This window comes from Tetrao urogallus, assembly GCF_951394365.1.
Source record: "Tetrao urogallus genome assembly, chromosome: 3".
NCBI lineage: Eukaryota > Metazoa > Chordata > Aves > Galliformes > Phasianidae > Tetrao > Tetrao urogallus.
In genome coordinates, this window is record NC_136815.1 from 82469386 (window position 1) to 82492049 (window position 22664).

Consider the following 22664-nt stretch of genomic DNA (forward strand, 5'->3'; position numbering starts at 1 on the left):
TTGAGACTTCTCCTGTTCTCAGCCTCAAAAATAAGCACATTGGTCCATCAGTAGTCACCCAAATTTTAAGCATAGTTGAGACTCTAGTTCAGATAGCAGTCCATAATCAAATTAAGTTGGTCTCAACTATTTAATTGGTTGCAATCCTCTCCTTAAAAATACCCATCACTATACCTCAATGAAAAATACTCTACCCATCATTTGCAAATGGAAAATGTGCTAGCATATGAAGATCATGCAGTAAGTTTAGTAAACATAACCTGCACTGACTTCAACAATTATGCAATATAAGAAACGACAAGTTTAGTTCAAAAAGGAATCTGAGCCTTATTTTTCATCTGAATGGGAAAACAGAGACTGATGTACACCCAGCACAATGCATAGCCATACACTGCCAAGCATACTTCACAAATTCAGCAACAGGGAAGAGCGTACAAGGCAGTTTTGTATCTAAATTTCCCCCTCTAGCTACTAACTTAGACATTTGTGGAAGACATGCAAAAGAAATAGAACATCACAGTCAGATCAGAAAGAGTAAGGGTATAAAAAGGCAGAAAGAAGTGTACTTATTAACATAATTCTGACTTTTCAGCTATTCATACACAAAGTCTTTCCTTAGCAACAACACTAGCTTTTACGAACTGACAATTTAATTTATTACAGATTCTAGCAGTAAAACAATAGTAACACTGTTAGCTCGTCATACCCAAGGGCATCTATAAGATGATGCACAATAATTTAAACAGAATCACAGAACGGCCTGGGTTGAAAGGGACCTCAAGGATCATGAATCTCCAACCCCATGCCACATGCAGGGCCACCAACCTCCCCATTTAATACTAGACCAGGCTGCCCAGGGCCCCCATCCAATCTGGCCCTGAACACCTGCAGGGATGGATGGGGAATCCACAACCTCTCTGGGCAGCTGTTCCAGCACCTCATCACTCTCACTGTAAAGAACTTCCCTCTGACATCCAACCTAAATCTTCCCTCCCTCAACATAAAACCATTTCCCCTTGTCCTGCTGTTATCTACCCTTTTAAAGAGTTGACCCCCCTCCTGTTTATAGACTCCCTTTAGGTACTGAAAGGCTGCAATGAGTTCAGCCTGCAACCCTCTCTTCTCCAGGCTGAATAAGCCCAGCTCCCTCAAGGCACATTATTTAGTGACTGGAGAAGCAGCGAGTGTATGCATTTGTTTGAAACACTCTCCATGGAGCAATCTCATTAGCAACAGTACTGGAATTCTCCTGAAGTCTAGTGTGACTTTTCAACTGTTATTTTTCTATGTATCAAAAGCACTACTAATCTTCTCTCGAAAAATTCCCTCAAGGAATGGATTTGACATGTGTAAAACAGCATGTTCCCCTATCTTTTTCTTCGTCAGTGTAGGAATGTAAATAATACCCACTTTGAAGCAAGGATACCTTCTATTCGTAATCTTCTGGGAAAAAAATGCCCCATACAGTGTAGGATTTCAACACTTCACACAAGTAACGTTGAGCGATTACAGCACGAAAAAGAGGAAATGAAGGCGCAACTGGAAAGGCAACGTTTCTTTGACTTCTGAAAAGCTCCTGACTTGTAACACTCACGGAAGAAACACGAGTTCGGCAGAAACTGGCATCTCAGTACTCTTCTAACAAGACCGGGGCCAACACGACCCTCACAGAGCAGCGTCCCTACCCGCGCACCGTCTCCAGGCGGGGCCACGAGCGGAGCTCCCGAGCAGCGACAGGCCGGCCCTCGCGCCACGGAGCTGCGGGCGGAGATTCTCACTGCTGACAGGACCAACACCGCCCCCTTCTTCCCGCGCTCCCGGCTCGCTCCGCGACACCCACGCTCCTCACCGTCGCGCTCAGCCCCGCTCACTCGCACCGCGTACCTGCGTGGAAAGGGAGGAGGCCGGCTGGACCGGAAGCACCACCGCTATCCCGCTCGCCCCCTCCCGCATCGCCCCGCGCACACCGGAAGTGGCGGTGGCGCCAGGGCACGGCGCGAGCACCGATCGCACAGAGCCGCGCGCTCGGCGCTGTGCTGCTCATCCTGAGGCGGCGGCGCTCTGCCCGTTCGGAGCGGTGCGAAAGGCGGGAGTTCCGTCGCTGCCGGCGGTTCTTACGTGTGAAAGCGAGTTTTAAATGGAGTGGTCGAGTGGCGCTGGGAGGAGGCTGTGTTTGAAAGTGGAGCGTGGAAACCAAAGTAGTTGCAGTCGTCAAGGAGTTTCTGCTCTGCTCTTTCCCTGCGAGACCGCGGGGAGAGAACAATAAAAATGTTTAATAACGACTTGCAAAAGGCGAATGAGAGCAGTGACGGCAAAGTGCATAGGAAATATAGCAGCACAGAGAACGCAAGAATCAGGTAAAAAGCTTAGAAAGGGAAGATAGCTAAGGGCTATGCAGTAGTTAGGTGTTACTTCAAACGTGGGGGTTGTTCCAATAGTAATGCCTCCTGTTCCATGATAGCATGATATCATGGAATGGATAGCAGATAGCATGGAATCTGCACAGATGCAAAGACCACAGTAACACCATTTGATAGAGTGGATTCTCAGTTATAAAACACTACTTTTAAACATAGCCACCATCACCAGCACTGCATTTTCACCCACCGTGAACAAGAGCCTGCATGCCATGTTGGTAATAACCTGCACCAGTGGAGGAGACCCACTTGCTATTCCACTGCTGAAACGTACCACCCACCACCTCACTGTGCTCACCTCCACTCTTTGGTCTCCATCAGCATTCAGCAAATATCACTGCTTGTCAATGGGTGTCACTTTTTCCATATGGAGAAATTCAGTGACACACCTTTGCTTCATATGCGCTTCCATATCAGACGCCATTTTGTCAGACTGCCCCTCTGCTGCCATCTGTCACACAGCAACAACATGGACTGGTGGGAAGGTTCAGCCTCTACTGCCGTATCACCACCATCTGCCTCTGACGTTATGGGCCAAGAAAATAAAAAGGGAGGCATTACTTCTGGATCAGCCCTTGATACATAAATTTATTAATCACATGGCACTGTAAAATGGAAACACTCTGCAAAATGCTTGCAAACCAGTGCTTTTTTTTTTTTTTTTTTTTTTTTTTTTTTTTTTAAATCTGGATTATTTCCCACTTGCCAAATGATGACACTTCTGTTGTCTCTGTGAAAGAAGAAAATAACTATAAGCTTGCACTTTTTTTGGCTTCCTTTAAGTAAGTTTTCTAAACATGTCATCTGTAATAAACTTTATTATTATGGATGTTAGCAAAGTGATTACTTACCTATTTTTTTTTTTTTCTCCAGGTGGGAAGTAGATAGAGCAGTAACAGCAGAGCTCGCTCTCACATTTGTGATGCTTGGCAGCAAGTTAAAATATATAGGTGGCAAGATTTAAACCCAATCCTGAAGAACCTGGATGTCTCAGTGGAAGCCAGCAGGTAGGAGGAAAATTCAAATCATGCCACTAATTGAGGCTGGCTAAGTAACCTGTAATGGGAATGAAGGGCTTGGGGCCATTGACAAGGAGGAGTGCTGAGGAGAGGCACACCGACAAATGTAGTTCTGATGTTCCTCACATTTGAGAATTTGAAGTCTTGTTGCTATAGCTATACTATTTTATTCAGAAATATGTAAATTAGCCTGCTTGATTTTGTCTCAGAAGGGCTTTTGTCTGTGTTTAAAGAACATAGATTTTTTCATTTGCAGTGCATTTTTCTATTTCTGTTATCTATATTCCATTATTCAAACTGCAAAAAGTGTGGAGTAGAGTGAATGCTGGAGAATGTTCTCTTTAAATAAAGCAGAAAAAATGAAGCATGGGTAGGATGCTTATTATTGATCTCACAGATGTTTCTGCAATCTGCAGTATGAACATGTACGGATTACTGGTAAAACTGGAAAGCAAATTACATTTTCTTTTATCACTTTTAAAAATGAAGTTAGGGCTTATGAAAGGAACTGAATTCAGGCTCTGGGGACTTAACTTCTCTGTTTATCCAGGAAATAGATATTGTACATCACAAGCAGAGGCAGCGCAAATATTAAAGATCTCAAAGTTGTCATGGTGTCTATTTGAACTTCTCATTCTTCACTAACTCAAGAGGAAGTTTACTCTGTGCACAAACTTAATCCTTTGTCTTTCATCTGTAATGCATTAGTGAAGATGCACAAGCAATAATTCTGATGTTTGCAGTTCTATTGACAAAAGTCTTGTTCACTACAATCCAACTTAGAAATGTCAACTTTATTTGACATTGTCTTTGTGGCCTGGATTGTTTTATGGATCCTTGAATATGAGTGTTCCTAATTTCTCGACTGTAACATAGCACCCATGTGCCCATCCTCTCAGAACTGTGTGTCTTCTGCTTTGTGTAAGTATTTTCAGACCCTACTGTGTTGACTGAAACATGACATATGCAAATGAGGATGCAGTATGTGATGAGTTAGGCAGCTAAAACCAGTATAATTTACCGTTTTGCTGTCTTTACCAAAAATTACTTGCAAGGCAAAGTATTTTTAGTATGGATTGTGCTTTAGGGCTGCAGGTAAGACAGCTAGTAGTATGCAGAAGCAAGTATTGATTAGATAGAAGGGCATTTTGCCCATCATAATGTCATGCACTGAATCTAAGGGAGTTAGTTGAGCCTAGAAACTCAATTCATAAACAGAAGTAAGAAGGTTTCTCTCTGTAGCACCAGGAAAAGGGGAAGAACAGTAGCTTTCTTCTCCTGTTGATGACTATAATGCTTTAACTGATAATTACTGTTTCACTGTAAGATTTTCCTGCCAGTTTTGTACTGCCTTTTACTGCTGCTATTGAAGCAAGCTGCTGTGGAACAAGAACAAAGCAAATAAAGCCACGTGCAGAAGAAAGACTTGATAGGATTTTTTGTTAGGAAAATTTTTTAAAATTGGGAATAAGTGCCTATTGAAGCTGGAAACACTGAGTTAGATGTCACAATATGAATCTGATTAAGCAAGAACATTTTCTTTTATGTAATGTCTGTTATTTACAGAATCACAGAATGGCTTGGGTTGGAAGGGACCTCAAGGATCATGAATCTCCAACCCCATGCCACATGCAGGGCCACCAACCTCCCCATTTAATACTAGACCAGGCTGCCCAGGGCCCCATCCAACTTGGCCATGAACACCTCCAGGCATGGAAGGAGCATCCACAGCCTCTCTGGGCAGCTGTTCCAGCACCTCATCACTCTCACTGTAAAGAACTTCCCTCTGACATCCAACCTAAATCTTCCCTCCCTCAACTTAAAACCATTTTTCCTTGTCCTGCAGTTATCTACCCTTCTATGTGTTTTCTGAATCCTCTCCTATCACTTGCTGTACTTTAATGCCAGCTGATTTTTCCTAGCCTGATTTTTAAAAGCTTTTCTAATGTATGTCATGTAGTACTGCATTTTACTGCCTCAGAAAAACTGAGCTGCAGTTTTAACAGTAACAAAAAGCTTTATGATTATAGAATACCCTGTTTGAAGTGCGTGATACATCACTTCATATTCAAGGAGAATATATTTAGAATTATAAAGTTAAGGTTTTTCCTCTGACATAACAAAGGACTGTAATACTGATTTTTAAATTTTTAAATTGCACTTAAAACTTGTAACATATGAGCAGACAGATCATCTATCAAGTGTTGCTAACTCTCTAGATACAACCTAATATTTCTGTCTCATCTCTGGTGCTTGGAAATGCAAGCAGAGAGTCTTGTTTTTTAGAGAAAGTGGGTGTGCACACGTGCATTCTCTCTCTTGTTGGGAATTAAGTTCATGGGGAATTTTGTACTTGTAACTGGTGGGGATTAGAAAAATTGTGTTTAAACTAGAATATCTTCAAATTGTGTTTTTCTTTATGACCTGAGGAGGTTAGCACCATTAATGGTCAGTTTAGTTCACAAAGAACCTTCCGTAGAAAAAGACTGTTCTATTCATAAGGTTCTGAACAGGTGTTATAACATAAAACTGTTACACCAGTGACGCTCCAGAGCATGTGAGTAACAGTGCATGCTGCTGCTCCCTGGAGGTGTTTGAAGGACGTGTCAGTGTGATGCTCAGGGACGTGGCTTCATGTGGGGCTGTCCAACCTTTGGGCTTGCCAGGGCTGCACTGAGTGAAGACCACTTGTCATAGGCTGCGTTTCTGTAGGTTGCTCCAAAAGCAGAGCCTCCTACTTATTTCTGTGGAAACTACAGCAGTTACAAAGAGCACAGTGACACTTATTTCATAGAGTAAATCTTCAGCTATGCTATTTTTCAACATAATCCACTGTTAGGTAGGCATTTTTGCCAATGATGAACAAGAGCTTGCATGCCATGCTTGTGAAGGCCTGCACCAGCAGAAGTGACCACTTTTGCTGTCTCCACTGCTGAAATGCATCACCTACCCTGACTGTGCTGACATCAGGTCTCCATCAGTGTTCAGCAAGCATCGAGGAATGTCACCAGGTGCCATTTTTTCCACATGGGTAATTCAGTGACACACCTTTGCTTGATGCACATTTTCATATCAGATACTATTTTATCAGACTGCCCCTCTGCTGCCGTCTGCCCCACAGCAAGAAAATGTAACAGGATATTGGTGGGAAGATTCAATCTCCACTGCCTTACCACCAACATCTGCCTCTGATCATATGGGCCAACGTAATAAAACAGAAGGCACTACTTTTAGAGCAGGCCTCATGGATTATGTAATATAATTAATGATTATAAGCAACAAAACATTTTTTTTTCATATTTTTAGTTAAAAAAGGAGAGCAACAAAACAGTAAAAATAGTGGGATGTTTTACCTTGTTTTTGTGTAACAAATGCATCAGACTGGTTCAGTGGTGGCAGTGGTTGCTGTTCTTAGTGAGCTCTCAAGGTGTTTGTCGGAGATTTCTGATGAAATTTTACTATTCTTGTACTTCATCCTTGAAAACAGTTGTTCACACATGTATGTGCTGCTAAAAATCGATGACAAAAGCAGAAGCACCACCATAATGGCACGGGGCAGGGAGCAGCTGCAGGACAGGCTTGGCCAGGCCTCATGCAGAGTGTGAATAACATGCCTGCTGTAAATGGCAGGATGTGTCGTGACCGTGCAAAGCTTGACATCAGGTCCTGCTTCTGATGAACATTTTTCTGGAAATCTAACGTTTTGGAAACTTGCTATGTAAAGATATGGTTTTTTATGCATTCTAAAGATTTGTGATATGTGCCATGATGAAACACTGGGAGATGTCTGTTGACAGCCAACCTCACAAAAAATACTCCACGGTTCCAAGGTCCATTCACTCTGATGGAGGCTAGGGGAGGAGCATGGAAACTGGGGATACATTAGGAAGTCTTATGCTGTTCCTTAGCTTGTTCTAGTAGCTTACCTGGAGCTTGTTTGATGGCTTTTTTTTTTTTTGTCAGGAGTTTATATATTTTTGTGTTGATAGTTTTCACTTAAGCTCTTGAATGAGTGTTGCCATTTCAGCAGTTTCACTTTAGTTTGTATTTTCTCACTGCAACTCAGTAAACTTGAACTTAGATCCCATGGAGTGCTGCTCAAAATCTAGTTTTGACTTGCATATATCTGAGCCCCTGGGCTGTGGATTATGCTGGGTCTTTTATTGCTTTAAGAACTATCCAGATAACGAGCGTGGCTAGATTCTTCGATGTGTCAATAAGCATTATAACACTTAATTTGGGTATGTGTGATTTAAAAACAAATCGAACAGAAATCAGCCTTCCCATGTGTTTTGTTAAATAACTGGAAGGATAAAATGTGTTCATAAACCCTGCGGAAAAGAGCATTGTTGTCTCTCTGAAGGTTGATCTTCACCAACGTTAATGGCGTTATGTTGATCTTGTTTTATTAGGAGTAATTATATTGGTAAGCTTTCTCTTCTCAAGCATAGTGTGCTGACTGAAATAGGGTAAGCTATGATGTGTCGTGAGTCTGTCTAAAATGCTTGAACAGAAAAATCTTTTGCAGCATAATTAATGCAGCCGACAAAGATAAATTGATATCTAGAAAGTTAAGCTTCAGTGTCCCAAGAGTTGTCTTATGTGGCTTCACTGTCTTTATTGAAAATCCATATGGATGCATTCAACATCAAAGTACACAGAGATGGTGCCCAACATTTGCTCAACTCAATGCAAGTGAGTGCTTATGCATTCACTTTTTTTATTTTGGGTGATAACAATATGGAACATTGTGAAAACTCAAGTTCTAGAAGACAACAAGAAGTTGGAAAATCACAGTTGAATCATAGAATTCGGATATCAAGGTCTGAATTTTTTTTTAATGACTGTGTGTGAGTCTTTTTTTTTTAAAGCAATTGATAGGCAACTCCTGTAGGCATCAACCAGTTAAAAAAGAAGTATTACTACATTCTTTTGAGCTTATTGAGACACCGTGGTTACTCCATTTTTTATTTCATTTTTATTAGCAACTCATGCACTAAATAGAAAGATAAAGTTTACTGATTTTGCATCAAATTGCTAATTCCACAGTCTGTGAGCAACCATTACACCATGAAGCAAAGAATACAATTCTTTTCAACCTTCAACAAAAAAATCACCACAAATTTTGCCTCTTAATTTTCAATAAAGTAGCATGCTGTTTCCAAACGTGCTGAAATGTCAGGCTATTTACTACCATAGTAAAGATGTAAAAAAAAATACACTAGTTTTGCTTTACCGGGTAAACAATCAAGAACATTTTGATTATGAATATCTAAGCATCATTTATATGTGAGATGTCTGACTTTTTCCTGTACGTCAAATCTATACAGCTTAAGAGTCTGATGGAAATGTCAATACGAATCCAGGTATGACAGCTCTATTTGTCACTAAACATGATGTACAGTGTAGTGCCTGTTTCTCTAACAAAGTGTGCCTGAAAATTAAGTGCGTCATGCATTCATTTAAAGAAACAGCCTACAGTCTGCTAAAGACATCATCTAAAGAAAAACACCCTTTTTGAGGAGGGAATTTGTCACTCAGCTATTTTAATGTGAATTGTTTCTTCTTTGCAGCATGTCTACTACGTCTTTGGTAGCCAACCTGATTACCCCATATCATAAAAATTTAGTACCTTTCTACTGCAGTAGTTACTGGGTTATTGTTCATTTTGAAGGTATAATCAAGTCCATAAATTGCTAACTCTGCTGCTGATTTTAGGCCAATAATCTGAAGTCTTTCCACATCCCCACCCCCTCCACCCTCCCAGTCCATCTTGCAAGGTTTTTTTCCTTTGCTAAGATGTTTAAACTGATATTTACAAATAAGTAACATTATAACATGCTCATTATTCTTAGTTTATTACAGTTGTATTCCACTGGCTTGATTATATTGAAAGGGTTTTCTTTTGGCATTTTTTTAAAATTTCTTTTTATGAACCTATGAAGCATTATTATTGTGGGTAATTTGACCAATTCTGGTAAGGCATTCAGCATGTTCTTTATAGACCCAAATCACATCTCAACATGGCTAGGTTGGGCTCCATTAATTATATTGTGTAGTGATACCTGGAGCACTGGCAGTATTAATGGTGTGTGAGAAATGTGAGAATTACTTGGGGCACAAAAGCTGGTGGCAGAAAATCCTTTCCCAAGAAAGAACCAGCAGGGTTCACTGTAAAGTAATAAAGGTAGCACTGAACAATTTTTGTTTAGTTAGAAACTAGCAGCCTTTAGTTCCCATGTACCTATTGTGTTTGATAGTGAAGATAATCTTTTTTCTTTCTTTCTTTCTTTTTTTTTTTTACTACAGGAGAGAAAATTACAATAAAGAGAGAAAAAAAAGTAGTTTCTTTGAGATGAGTAACTGTTCTTTCTGTGGTGGTGGCTGTGGCAAAACTCTTGGCTGCTATGACTGCTATTACCCTGTTTTGCAAGTTTTTGAGCTTCTGTATCAGGAACTCTGGTAGTTCATTCACCAGAACAGGTTTTTCAGGCCTCATTAACCAGTATCAATGCTTTTGACTGATATATCTGGTGATCTATTTGTGACTGTTCCAAACCCAACCAACAGATATTTAATTTCTGATTGAAGCAAATGTCTTTTCAGTATTTTTCCATAGGTTTCTTCAGTCTCTTGCTGATCGGTGCTTTACATGCTGGTGTGCCCAGTGTAGATGTTTAAATTCCGTAACTGCAAAACTGAACTGAGTAGAAGTAAATTGATGGAGCGTGGTGGTAGGCATGACCTTAGTAAGCAATGAATAGTGATGTTTTATGACTCCAGCCACCCATTTATAATGTTTTCCATTCCTAAAGAATGAAAACTCTCCTATTTGCTTGTTTCCTTAACATCATCTGCATAGAAATGTTGTCTTTTATCCCAGCCATTTACCTACTGTACTTTAAACTGCAGCGTTTAATAATTTCTGATAATGGTGTAAAACTCTTTGCAGGTAATCTTACAACACCTTGCTGGCTTTCTTTTAACTCCTTTCTGTAGGTGAGAAAACTGAAAATGTGACCAAAATGTTGATAACACAGTGGGCAGCAGTACTTGTACTGTTACAGCTCATTAATTCCTTTCACAGCGAATGACTGTTGTCCCAGAATGTTTCAGACTTGTGGGGAGTTTGACATGAAGTTGTGTAACTTAAAAAGTAGGCCAATTCTTTGGGTTTGTTTTTTTTTTTGGTTGAAGACAGACATTTTGTCTTTCTTTCCTCAAAAATTTGCAGTATCTGTACATTTATCAATTTCTATTTATTTATATATTTATGTTTCTGTTCTGTGAAAATCTTTTAGAAATCTTTAATGGAAATGTTTAAATAACTTGGTTTTAGTTAGATGAAATTCAAGAGTTAAACAGTATACTAAGAAAGCTGCTAAGGTCATGAATGCGAACAACAAAAATACTGGGAGGTAAATAATTTTTCCTGGTAATAGATTATGGATTAAAGTGCCTGTTTTGTAAATAGAAGATAAAGCCTTTGGATTCAGTAATACGTTTTATGGGAAAAAAAATGCTACAAAGTTACTAAACAAGCTTTTCATATAGATACCAATTTTTGCAATGTTGAGGAGCAAAGTGTCCGTTTTTTGCCAAACCAAAAAGAGCCTGAAAAACTGATATTTGGACTTAACTCTTTTTGCGGCCATGTGCTCAAATGGCATTAGACTCAGCAAATACTTCCTGAATTTAATATTCTTTGGCAAAACTATTTTTCATTTCAAGCAATTGGATTATCACTGTGAGGTTACTACGATGACGAGATCTTTTCACCTGATGCTGAACTGGAATGCTGAAAGCAGGACAAATGATTTCTCTATCCCTGCTGCACACAGTGCTTGGCAATCTGTGCTTGGAATTCTGCAAGATTGAATTTTGGTGTACTTGATCCTTGCTTGGCACTCACTGATGCTCTTCAGACATGCAGAAGGACTTTTTCATTCAACTGTTTTGTTGCAAATACTTCTTTTTCTCTCTAAGGTGAAAGTGCTTTTTACAACTACAGAGCGCTGTGTGGTTGGATTTTGTATTTTCTAAGGCAATTTACTTGTTCTTGAGACTTGGGAAATGACAGAAGTAACTGTAGATTTGAATGTCATCTCTAGTATTGCTTGTTTAGTTGGTTTGGATGTTTGGCTGGTTGAACAAAAAGGAGAAAAAGATTAAATTGCATCTTTCCATGCCCTGAAAAGAGAATCCTAGTGGTATCTTTGTCTGTTTTCTGGTAGTAACTGAAAGTGGATATAATACAGTGTCTCAAGGTATTTTTGTTGTCATGAATGTTGTCATGTTATTCATGTTGTCATGAATGTTTAGGAGTGTGCAGACAATCCTGAAGGAACAGTTCAGGACTCAACAGTTATATTTGTAATGTAATCTCTTAGTGTATGCATATCCAATGGCTTCCAAACTCACCCAGCTGCTTGAATGGTTGGTCTGCTGAATGAAGTGTGATAAGAATAAACTCACATTCTTTTCATGCAATTGTTTTATTTTAAATCCATTCTGCTACTCTTAATAAGTTCCCCTGCACAAGTATAAACATGCTGTTTCACAAAAGGATGTCTAAGAAGTGTTATTGACAGAAATGTCAGTTGTGCTTTTTTCTTACTGTCACTTCTTTGGAGAAAAGGCTGCACTACAAGATCTGTAATAGTATGTAATTTAGGCTCTGAAAAATAAGATCTAAGAGTAGTTCTTAGTAAACCTTCCTGGTTAAATGAAAACTGTTCTGTTTCTGAGAGTCTGAAGTACTAGAAGCTGAACTGGGGAGGTTTGTAAGCGAAGAACAAGTGCTGTGCCCATGATGGTGGCTGAACATGGCTGTGAAGAAGGATGATTGTAGCAGAAGTCTTGTGCTCTTCTGAGAGAAATGGCTGGCTAGGAAGCGTGGTCTTTTTTCAAAGAAAAACCTACTGGCAACAATATGGAGATCTTGTGCGGTTGCATTTCTCAATCTGATTTTTATTGCTAGATGGACTAAAGTATGATGACATAGATGATAACTATATTCTCCTCACTGAAGAATATTTGGACAGTTATAGTACATTTTTCAATCTTTACTGAACTTATTTATAATTCTGGTTATCAGCATAATTTATAAAATGAAAGCCTTCTTTAAAGGGTGTTTAATTTGTTTTCAATTTCTTTAGTGATGCTACAACCAGTTGTTTAGGTGTTCCTTAGCTCTCACTGCAATGTTATATGTTGTGCTCTGATCACAGTAGTGAATATATTTTCAGGAGGAAAGCAGCCTTATTTAATAATAGAAAATACTTCTAAGAAGACAAAACATCAGTAGTGAGCACAGCTTGTGTATAATTTCTCTGCATCTTTGTGGGTCACTGTAAGTGTAAGTCTTGAGCATGCATGATTTTGCTTTTGTACTGGGCCTCGCTGATATAACGTCTGATTGAGAGTGATTTATATGGAAGAGGCTTGTGTCCACTGGACGAATCCACTTGTAAACTCTGCCCATCACTGACATAAAAAGTTTCTTCGAAAAATATTTATCTTATGTACAGAAAAAAAGGAAAAAAGCCATAGTCCTAGCTGACAGAAGTGTCCTGCATGACTTTCACTGACTCTAGATTGGCTAGTATGTTAAAGATGTGTGGATCAAAGTAACTGTGTTATGTTTGGTACAGATTATCACATAATTTCCTTTTGGAACAGTGTCAGCTTCTATGGCTAGAAATACCATCTTGGCTTCAGAGGGAGTTGATGCCAAGAAACCAGACTAAGCAGCATGGTTGCATAGAGACACAAGTATAAATGTAAAGTGGTGCATAAGTCTTCCATTCCTTCCTGATTAATTGACCCAGAAGACTGTCCATGTTCTATCACAAGAATAGAAAAAGAGAACATTTGTAGAAATTCTTTTTTTGTTTATCCAGCACCGAAACCAGAAGAACTTAAAAAGTGTGAATAAATATATTCCAATTACAGACTAATGCAGGTAATGGGTTTACAGTAGTTAGAAGGCTGGATCTGTTCCCTGACAGCCTGCAAACATTAGGGGCCCCTCATGACCAGTCTGCAATGTAGGCATTATGGAGTGATTTTTACTTTACTGCCTTTTCCATCAGATCATCCCCTTTCTTTCACACACAAGGTTAATTCACTTCTTGATCACATTATTTCCCCGCTGCTCTTTGACAATATAAAAATTCTGAGTGGACAGCTCAATCCCTCTTCCATCTCAGATTTGATTGTTATGGTATTGCCTGGCGTCCCTCAGAGGCCTCCAGCAGCCTTTGCTGCACTTTATGACACTTAAATGGCTGGGCTACAATTTCTCCATCTATTCACAAAATGCTGTTAATAACTCATTTCCAAAGAGGCCCTTCTTTATGTCTTGGCATTAAAGGATTTTTTATTAGGTGCCAGGATAGGTGACACACAGCCCCAGTAACCAAAGAGTTAATTAATCTGTTGAAATTTATTGCCTTTTATACTGCACTCAGTGTGACAGTCCCTAAGAGAAACAGATACTATATTTACAACCGAGCTGAAATATTCAGTAATATAGTCTGCATACTGACCCACTCCATCAGTGTATGCCTTTTGCTGGAGTGCCCATTAATCAACTAAGATGGATTTGTATAATCTGTCTTCTTTCTTATTCTGGGATTCCAATAAATATTGAAATAATAATTTATTGATTACCCTGCAATATAAATGTGTAGTAAAGGCACCCAAGATATTTGCATAGTAATGTATTTCAAAGCTCTTGGCATTCTGTAGGTATGAGGAAGAGAGGCACTGTAGCAGTGGTTAAGAGCGATGGAACTCCTTCAGTATGCAGACCAAGTTTAGTGTTAGCAGAATGTGGTGATCCTTTAAGGTCATTTTTGAGGTATAAACATAAGCAGGATTATGGTTGATCTCTAAAATCTTTATATGAGGAGTAAACATGCATTCTGTTATTGGCCTCTCATCTAAGTAACAGTAAATACAGAGGAATTGGACTGTTTTAAAAACAATTCCTTTCAAGACACTGGCTTACTTGCTTAGAAATAGCGTGGGCTGTCAACGTCTTGGGAGTCCTGCTGTAAAAGGTGACCCAGTAGGACAGATTACTTGGTGCTATTCTCCATATTTTTGCATGGTTTCTGGATGCTACTATAATTCATTGCAGCCTTTTTTAGCCAGTGGATGCAGTAAAGTATATATTTTCTGTAGAACTGAGATGTAAGGTTCCCACATATTGAACCATGCACTGTATCAGGGTCTTGCTAGAGTATAAGGCAGCTTTTGTTGTCTCTACACTGCCTTCCTGTGGGAATTTCTCCCTACCTCCTTGTGGTTTACTCATCTATCTTGCTTATCACTTTAGTGGTGCATAAAGGCTGTGGAAGAAACCCAAATCACTTCTGCATAACTCATAGAAATGTCATCTGGAAGTAGAACAGCTTGCATTTGTTTACAGATCAAACCTCTTTGTTGTATGTGACGCAGTACTGGCATGGTACATGGTGCTGAGTGCAACTAAACCTATCATCAATTTTAATTGTTTTTGTTGTGTTTTTTTTTTAGATGCTGCATCAAGAAGTTAAGATGGTCTGTCTACTTGGAATACTGTCTGCTGAATATTGAAAGATGGTTTTAAGGTAGTTGTAGCATACTTCTGTATGTTCTTCCTTCTCAGTTTTTTCATTTGTTTCTGATGCTAAGAGGTACAAAGCAGCCCTATAATAGATAGAAAGATTGTAATTCTTCTGCCTGAGAAAGCTGGAAGACAAAACAAATTTAGAAACAAATCTAGATCTAGAAACAAATTTTCTAGATCACTCTTGGAGAGGTATTTTGTTACTAACTCCAGTTAGGAGTTTACCTTTACTTTGTAAAAGCTTCTGTCTTTGCAGACAACGGGGCAATGATTACATAGGAGGATTTCCTCTTTGTGAAAAGTAGTTCATTTTCACTAACGTATTAGAAGACCCATAAATATGTCACTAATAAAGTAGCTTTCTATTAAGAAGTCACTGTGTGAGACTTTAAAATAACACTTACTGTGTAGGTTAGCTAACACGTGCATTTTGCTCTGAAGATTTAAGTGCAACATTTCATTGCTGGTTGTTTTTCCCAGACTCAGATAGGTTACCAAGACTGGAATATTTGGAACTTGTTTTGCTTCTGACAATCTTCGCCCTGCACTGGTGTTCTCTGAGTTCTGCTTTCCCAATACCTTGGTAGCAATCGGTATTATCAATCTGTTTAAGGTCTAACACAGCATATTCTCATTCACCAGAGCCACGATGATGAGTGGAGCTTTGGTGGCTATCTTTTTCTTGAAAAGTGTAGGAACTGATAGTTGAATTCAGTCACAAGTGGTTTAGGCAGCACATTTCAAGACTCCATAACAATTTTTCATAGTTTTGGGTAACTGCCTGTGATCAGAATAACTGAAGTGTAGATAAAATTGTACTGCACAGGATTTGTTTCTAGTGTCTTGCTGATAAGGTTAACCAGATGGTAAAGTATAATCACCTAGGCAGTACCATAGATCATCATAAAAAATGACAAAAATGGAGGAGGATGAAATTTCTGTTAGTATTCTTTGTATATCAATTGAAAAAGACTCAAAACCCACACAAAGCCATCCCTTAAAAGGTAAACTAAAACCAGTGTTCCTCTTCTCCATGCTTTTCTGTACAGCACGATATCTCAAGGAGGTCTGAACTTTTTGGTTGCATGTTTTCTTTAAAGAAATTTAATCTATTGTGAGTTTGATGCTCATTTTAAGAACTGCATGTTCTGTTTTGTGCTCTTCCATAATTCATCTTAGGCATCTTAAGATATGAGTTCAAAATATAAACTATTTCATGTGATTTTTAGTTGTTGAGTCATCTGAAGTCAGTTATGAGTGGGAGATAAATTTTGGGATATACAAGTAATTTCTTTACTTTTTAATTTTCATTTTTTTTTAATTTAACTTCTGTTCTCAGGAACGTGACAGATTGATTCTGATGATAACAAATGTCAGCATGGTCCCAGGATATCTAATGAGACCTCTCATTTTGAGTAGTAGGTTATCAGTTGTGTATTTAGTCAGTAGCTTTCCCCACAGCTGTCTAGCGATTGTGCAAAGTTGGTATTGGAAGATGAGGTCTAATATCACAGATTCGTAAGGATGTTGATTATTGTGAGGCTGAAGGTTTGTCAGCTTTCAGGGGCTATAAAACTTGTTTTTACTGTGATTTTGTGTTTCCTATTGAAGAGGTTATGTGACTTGGCTGTTAGGAATGTGCTGCAGGTGTGAGAATCCTCAAGCTTCACAGTTGTCTTCATTAGCATACTGATAATTTAGATTGCCCAAGCCTTTATACAGTTTTAGATATGGTGATTTGAGAGCTAATGTAGATGAAGATTGCTGCTAGCCTTTAGTTTGATTTGCTATGGGATCAGTATTGTGATTTAACCCTGGTAGAGAGCTGAGCACCACAGAGCTGATTGCTTGCTCTCTCCAAGTGGGATGGGAGAGAGAATCAGAAAGAAGAACTTGTGGGTTAAGATAAAGACAGTTTTAATGTGGGATTTTTTTTCTTTGCTGTCAGTTCTACTCTGATTAAAAATATTTGTTTTAGCATTGGAAGTTTATATATCTTTCTATATTACCAGCAGTTGCTACTATTCGAATTCTGATTGAAGATCTTTTTTTTTTTCTTTTTTTTTTTTGCAGAGAATGTACTATTTCTATTTCCAATTGTGTTTCTGAATCCAATATTTTGGTTTTTATTTATGTTGAGATTATTTGATCCATCATTTAGGCATTGAAATAGAATATATGTTCTGAGTGAGGGTATTCAGGAGAGAGCTTTCAATGGTTTGAAGGTGATTTCTGTTTTCTTCTGCTTCAAATGCTTTCATAATAACCCTGAAAGAAGTGAAGGTTATGTAGCAGTTTAACTTTTTTTTTTGTCTTTACTGTAGTGCTGCGATTAGCTCAAACATGGAGTTTATTTTATAGGGGCAGTCATTTGGGACCACGTACAACTGTGGTGTAACAAAGTGTTACAGTATCCAAAGTCAATGGCAGCTGTACCCTTATGCACCAGGCCTGACTATGGCCTCTGTCCATTTAGCCATACTATATTAATATCATTTGGATATTCCCAGAGGTTATGTTTTCTTACAAGCTATATATTATGGCTGGCAACTTGTGACAGGTGCATTCTGGTTCCCATATGTCTTATGCAAAACTGCAAGAAAATATATCCATGTTCTTCACATCAATATGCCAAAACGTCAAGAGTCACCTCTCAGCATGAAAACCATCAGAAATACAAAAGAAAAGTGCTTGGCATCATCCCTTGTAAATGCAGACCTGCCTGAGAAGCTGTCTGTAGAAATACATGTCAGTCACGACTGAGTACTGCGTGAGGGAATACCATGCAGTGCCATCACAGCTTAAATATTGCATCTGCCTTCCACGTAGGAGTGTATCTGGTGTGAATACCAATCGAGTGCAAAACTGAATGACGCTCAAGGTGAATTTGTCATTTACTGTTGACTTTAGTAAGCCACTATCAAAAGACATGGAATTAAAGCTGAGCAAATTGTACTGAACCATCTGTGAGCCTATAGATTATCTATCAACAGATTTTCACTTTGCTTATGTTTACCTCTTTTATAAACTTTGGTGTATGCTTATGAGTAGTCCTGGGGATTACAGCGTTCTAAGTTGGTGATACATGGAGCTGCATTAGACCTCACTGGAAGAAAAATCTAACAAACAAAAACAACAACAAATAATAAAAAAAACCCAAATCAGCTACCACAGAAAAATCCTAAGTTGTGTGGCAGTTGATCTTATCTTACTCAACTCTGAAGCGTGCTTTTCTTTTTGACGTTTCTCTATGGTTGCTAATAATTAAGAATATTTTGTTCCCTCTTACAGTAAATTTAAAAAGCAAAACTGAAAGGCAATATGATAATATGCAAAATATTTAATTTACCCATGTGTCTAAAGCCATTAAATTGTAATTTGATTCCACTAGTTTATGTTGGTGTTAGAAATGAGAAACTGAATTATAACAGCCCATAACAGTCCAAGAACTTGACAGAAAGGTGAACTGCTATCATCTAAAAGTCAGAAGCAACCCTCTTAAAACCTGTAGATTTTCTCTTCCCTGAAGATATGGTCTGGTTTTATTTTGTTTTGTTATTATTATTATTATTATTATTTTCTAGAAGACTGTAAAAATTTAGGTTGGATATTAGGAAGAAGATTTTCACCCAGAGGGTGGTGAAGCACTGGAACAGGTTGCCCAAGGAGGCTGTGGATGCCCCATCCCTGGAGGCATTCAAGGCCAGGCTGGATGTGGCTCTGGGCAGCCTGGTCTGCTGGTTGGTGACCCTGCACATAACAGGGGGGTTGAAACTGGGTGGTCCTTTTCAACCCAGGCCATTCTATGATTCTAAAATGTGAAGTATGGAGCACATGTGACAAGTAATGTCACAGAATCACAGAATCACAGAATCACAGAATCACCCGGGTTGGAAGGGACCTCAAGGATCATGTAGTTCCAACCCCCCTGCCTAGCAGGGCCACCAAACATACACATTTAGATCAGGTTGCCCAGGACCCCGTCCAACCTGGCCTTGAACACGTCCAAGGACGGGGCATCCACAACCTCCCTGGGCAGCCCGTTCCAGGGCCTAACCACTCTCCTCGTAAAGAACTTCCCCCTAACATCCAACCTAAATCTTCCCTCCTTCAACTTGGATCCATTTCCCCTAGTCCTGCTATTGTCAGCCCTTATGAAGAGTTTACTCCCCTCCTGGGTGTAGGTTCCCTTCAGGTATTGATAGGCTGCAATGAGGTCGCCCCGCAGCCTTCTCTTCTCCAGGCTGAACAAGCCCAACTCCCTCAGCCTGTCCTCATAGGGGAGGTGCTCTAGCCCCCTGATCATCTTAGTCGCCCTCCTCTGGACCCTTTCCAAAATCTCCATGTCATAAGACTTTAACAGAATTGTTGGTAAATTATATCAGAATAAGTACAGATTGATAAAGACTTTTCTTAGGAAGCCACTTTACTAGGTTGCAGTGGTGGATCTAAATACCAAGGTTTTAACTTTCCTGGAAATTTGCTATGCGTATGACTCAGTTTTGAGCATTCCTATGTTGCCTTTCTCAAAAACAAACAACATGAGAAGTTAAAAATATAAAATTTTTGTTTCCAATGTTCTGTGTGGATCAAATCATCCTAGAATCTACAAGTTGTGTTCTGAAAGTAATGCCTCCTATTTTACTATGTTAGGCCACAACATCAGAGATTGATATTGGTGGTATGACAGTAGAGGTTGAACCCTCACACTAATATTCCATTGCATTCTTTATTTTTTTTGACAGAACTGGATGACAGATGCCTGACGTGAAAGTGAGGGTGATGCAAAGATGTGCAGTTGAATTCCTCCATGTGGAAAAAAACCCCAACATTGACATTAATCAACAGTTGCTGAACATTTTTGGAGACTAAACAGTGGATGTGAGTGCAGTGAGTCAGTAGGTGGTGCATTTTAGCATTGGTGACAGCAAATGAAAGACAGCTATGTTTTGTGTGGCCTGCGCAGCTGTCTCACCACGAAATGAAGAGTGTCTTAATCAGCTCACCCTCATGAAACACCCTGTGGCAAGGGAACTGTGTAAAGAGCTGAATATCAGCTGTAAAGCATGGGAAACAGTGGTGGCAACATTGAAATATCACAGGGTTTGCACCGGGCAGGTCCCATGAGTGTTCACGTAGGAATAGGTATAAAACCATACTCAAGTTTGTCAGGACCTATTGAACTAATACAAGGCTGAAGGTCACAGTTTCCTGGATTGCATCATTACTACTGATGAGACATGGTGTCACCATTATGAGCCAAAGACAATACAGCAGTCCATGGAGTGGTGACATATGAATTCCCCACTGAAGAGAAGTTCAAGACACAGCCCTCAGCAGGTGAAATGATGTGTGCTGTTTTTTGGGATAGGGAAGGCGTGATTCTTCTGGGTTTCCTGGAACCTGGGCAAACATTAATGCTGACTAAGATAAAGGCTCTAACTTCCAGAAGCAGGCCAGAGAAGACAACTTTTCTCTTGCAACACAACAACACCAGGCCTGTATCAGATTTGAAATGCGCTGCACTGTAGCAGAAATGCTAAGTCACAGGCTGAAACAGCAACTGAGCACCTGGTAGGAAGGCAGGGCCAACCCAGGGAGCTCAGGTGCAAGCATTGCACTGAGTGTCTAGAACAGTTGGAGCCAGATCTACCCCTTCCCAGACCTCCTGTAAGAGCTGGCAGTGGAAGTGAGGATGTCTTGCTGAAAATCCCTTCGTTCCTGAGGCCTTCTGAAGGTAAGCAGCTTTTTTCCTTTATTCCTGGACCTTCAGCAGTTACACTTCAGCATATCCTCCCATGCTGCAGCCTAGGACCTTGCTGTTCTGCTGTCATTGTTGTGCTTTCCATTGCGTTACAAGCACATTGCTAATCTTGTCTGTCCTACTGTGCCTGCTCTGTGGTCTAGATTTGGCATTTTCTGACTTCCATCGTTTTGGGATAATGAAAGTTGGACTGTGTGGGCAACGTTTTCCTAGACAGAATGGCATTATAGCTGTTGTGAAACACTGGGTCGCCTCTGTTGGTGCAGATCTGTGTAAGTGTAGGGTACAGGCCCTCGTTCACTGTTGGTGAAAATGCAGAAATAACGGTGGTGACTATGTAAAAAAAAAAACAAAACTGTTTTGTAGCTGAGAATTTGCTCTATCAAATACTGTTATTGTGCTCTTTGTGTCCACTGTAGTTTCTCTGGAAATAAATAGGAGGCTTTACTTTCAGAGCAAACAGTGTACATACAGAAGAGTATAAAGCACCTGATAATGTTTTTGTAAAGTAGGCATCCTAACTGATGATAACAACATCTAGGTTGATAGAAATTTTCTATTAATTACTCCTTTTTATTCTGTTGGACACAGTGCAGGATTGCTCATCATTGTATAATGTTAGCATTGAAAACATTGTGATGTGTTGTGCTTTGCCTGAACTTTGTGTCATTCTTTCATGCAATACAAAGTGACGAAAAAGAAGACAGGCTTATATAAATAGTAGCATTGTATTCATAGATTTCTTCCAAGAAGTCCTATTGAGAAAAAACATGGAATTGAAAGAAAATCTTTGTGCTGTATAAGTAATGTATATCTTACAAAACTTCTTACAGGTTAGATAGCATACTAAAAATCACTGTATTTCAATGCAAGAGAAGCAAAAAATTAAGTGCTGCTTAAGTCCTGTTTTTGCCTCTGATATAAATTACCAAGGCAAATTTTGTAGTTTGTGTCCATAAAGTTAAACTCATCCCTTCCTTACCTGTATTCTGGAACAGACTGCCTTCGTCTGTACTGTGTATTGAGAACAACTGCTGTCCTGTGTTTGCCCTCAAACCAAGCCTGGATTTTGGCTGGGACATCGCTCATGGCATGGCATGAAGCCATGGCAGGCAATATGCCAGCAGCTAGAATACTAGGGACGATCATAGGTTGATACTCAATCCTCTCCTTGGCCCTGCACAACTTGCTTCTGTAGGAGGAACTCATCATTCTAAGCAAGGCTTCTTCCTTTTTACCACAGTTCTTTATGGAGCAATTTCAGTAGTGACTTAATTTTTTCCAGCTGTGAACACACAGACTAACACCTGGTTCAAAATCTTCCTCTTGTTATTCTGTATTCTCACTTTCAATTTCTTTGTGGGCTGCTGTAGAGCCAAAATTTTATACTCTGTTTGCTTTTAACTGTTGTTTTTGCTTTAATACTAAGATTTGATTGGCCTGCTCTGATTCATGCTGAATGAAAAAAGCAGGATTTGAATCAGAGCCTGTAGACTCAGTATCAGTATGATGAGTGAGGCTGGTGGAGGAAAACAAGAGGTATTGAAGTGATTCAGATATTACTTGGCCACATTAAGTTGGTGGAGGAGAGGAGGATCCTTTCGCAAAGAACTTCGATACTCTGAGTTCATATTGAAATCTAGGAGTGTAAGTCCTAAAGCACAAAAGACTGGAATAAATGTTTCAAGTTCTTCCCCAATATGTCATCCTTAACCAGGTGACACTTAGGCTTGAGTAACATGTGCTGCACAGTGAGATTTCTCTTGGTTTCCTTGTAGCAGTTAGAGCTGATAGGATTTTTAGCATGTGAGGAACTGGAAATCTCCTAGGAGAGGGAAAAGTCCCAG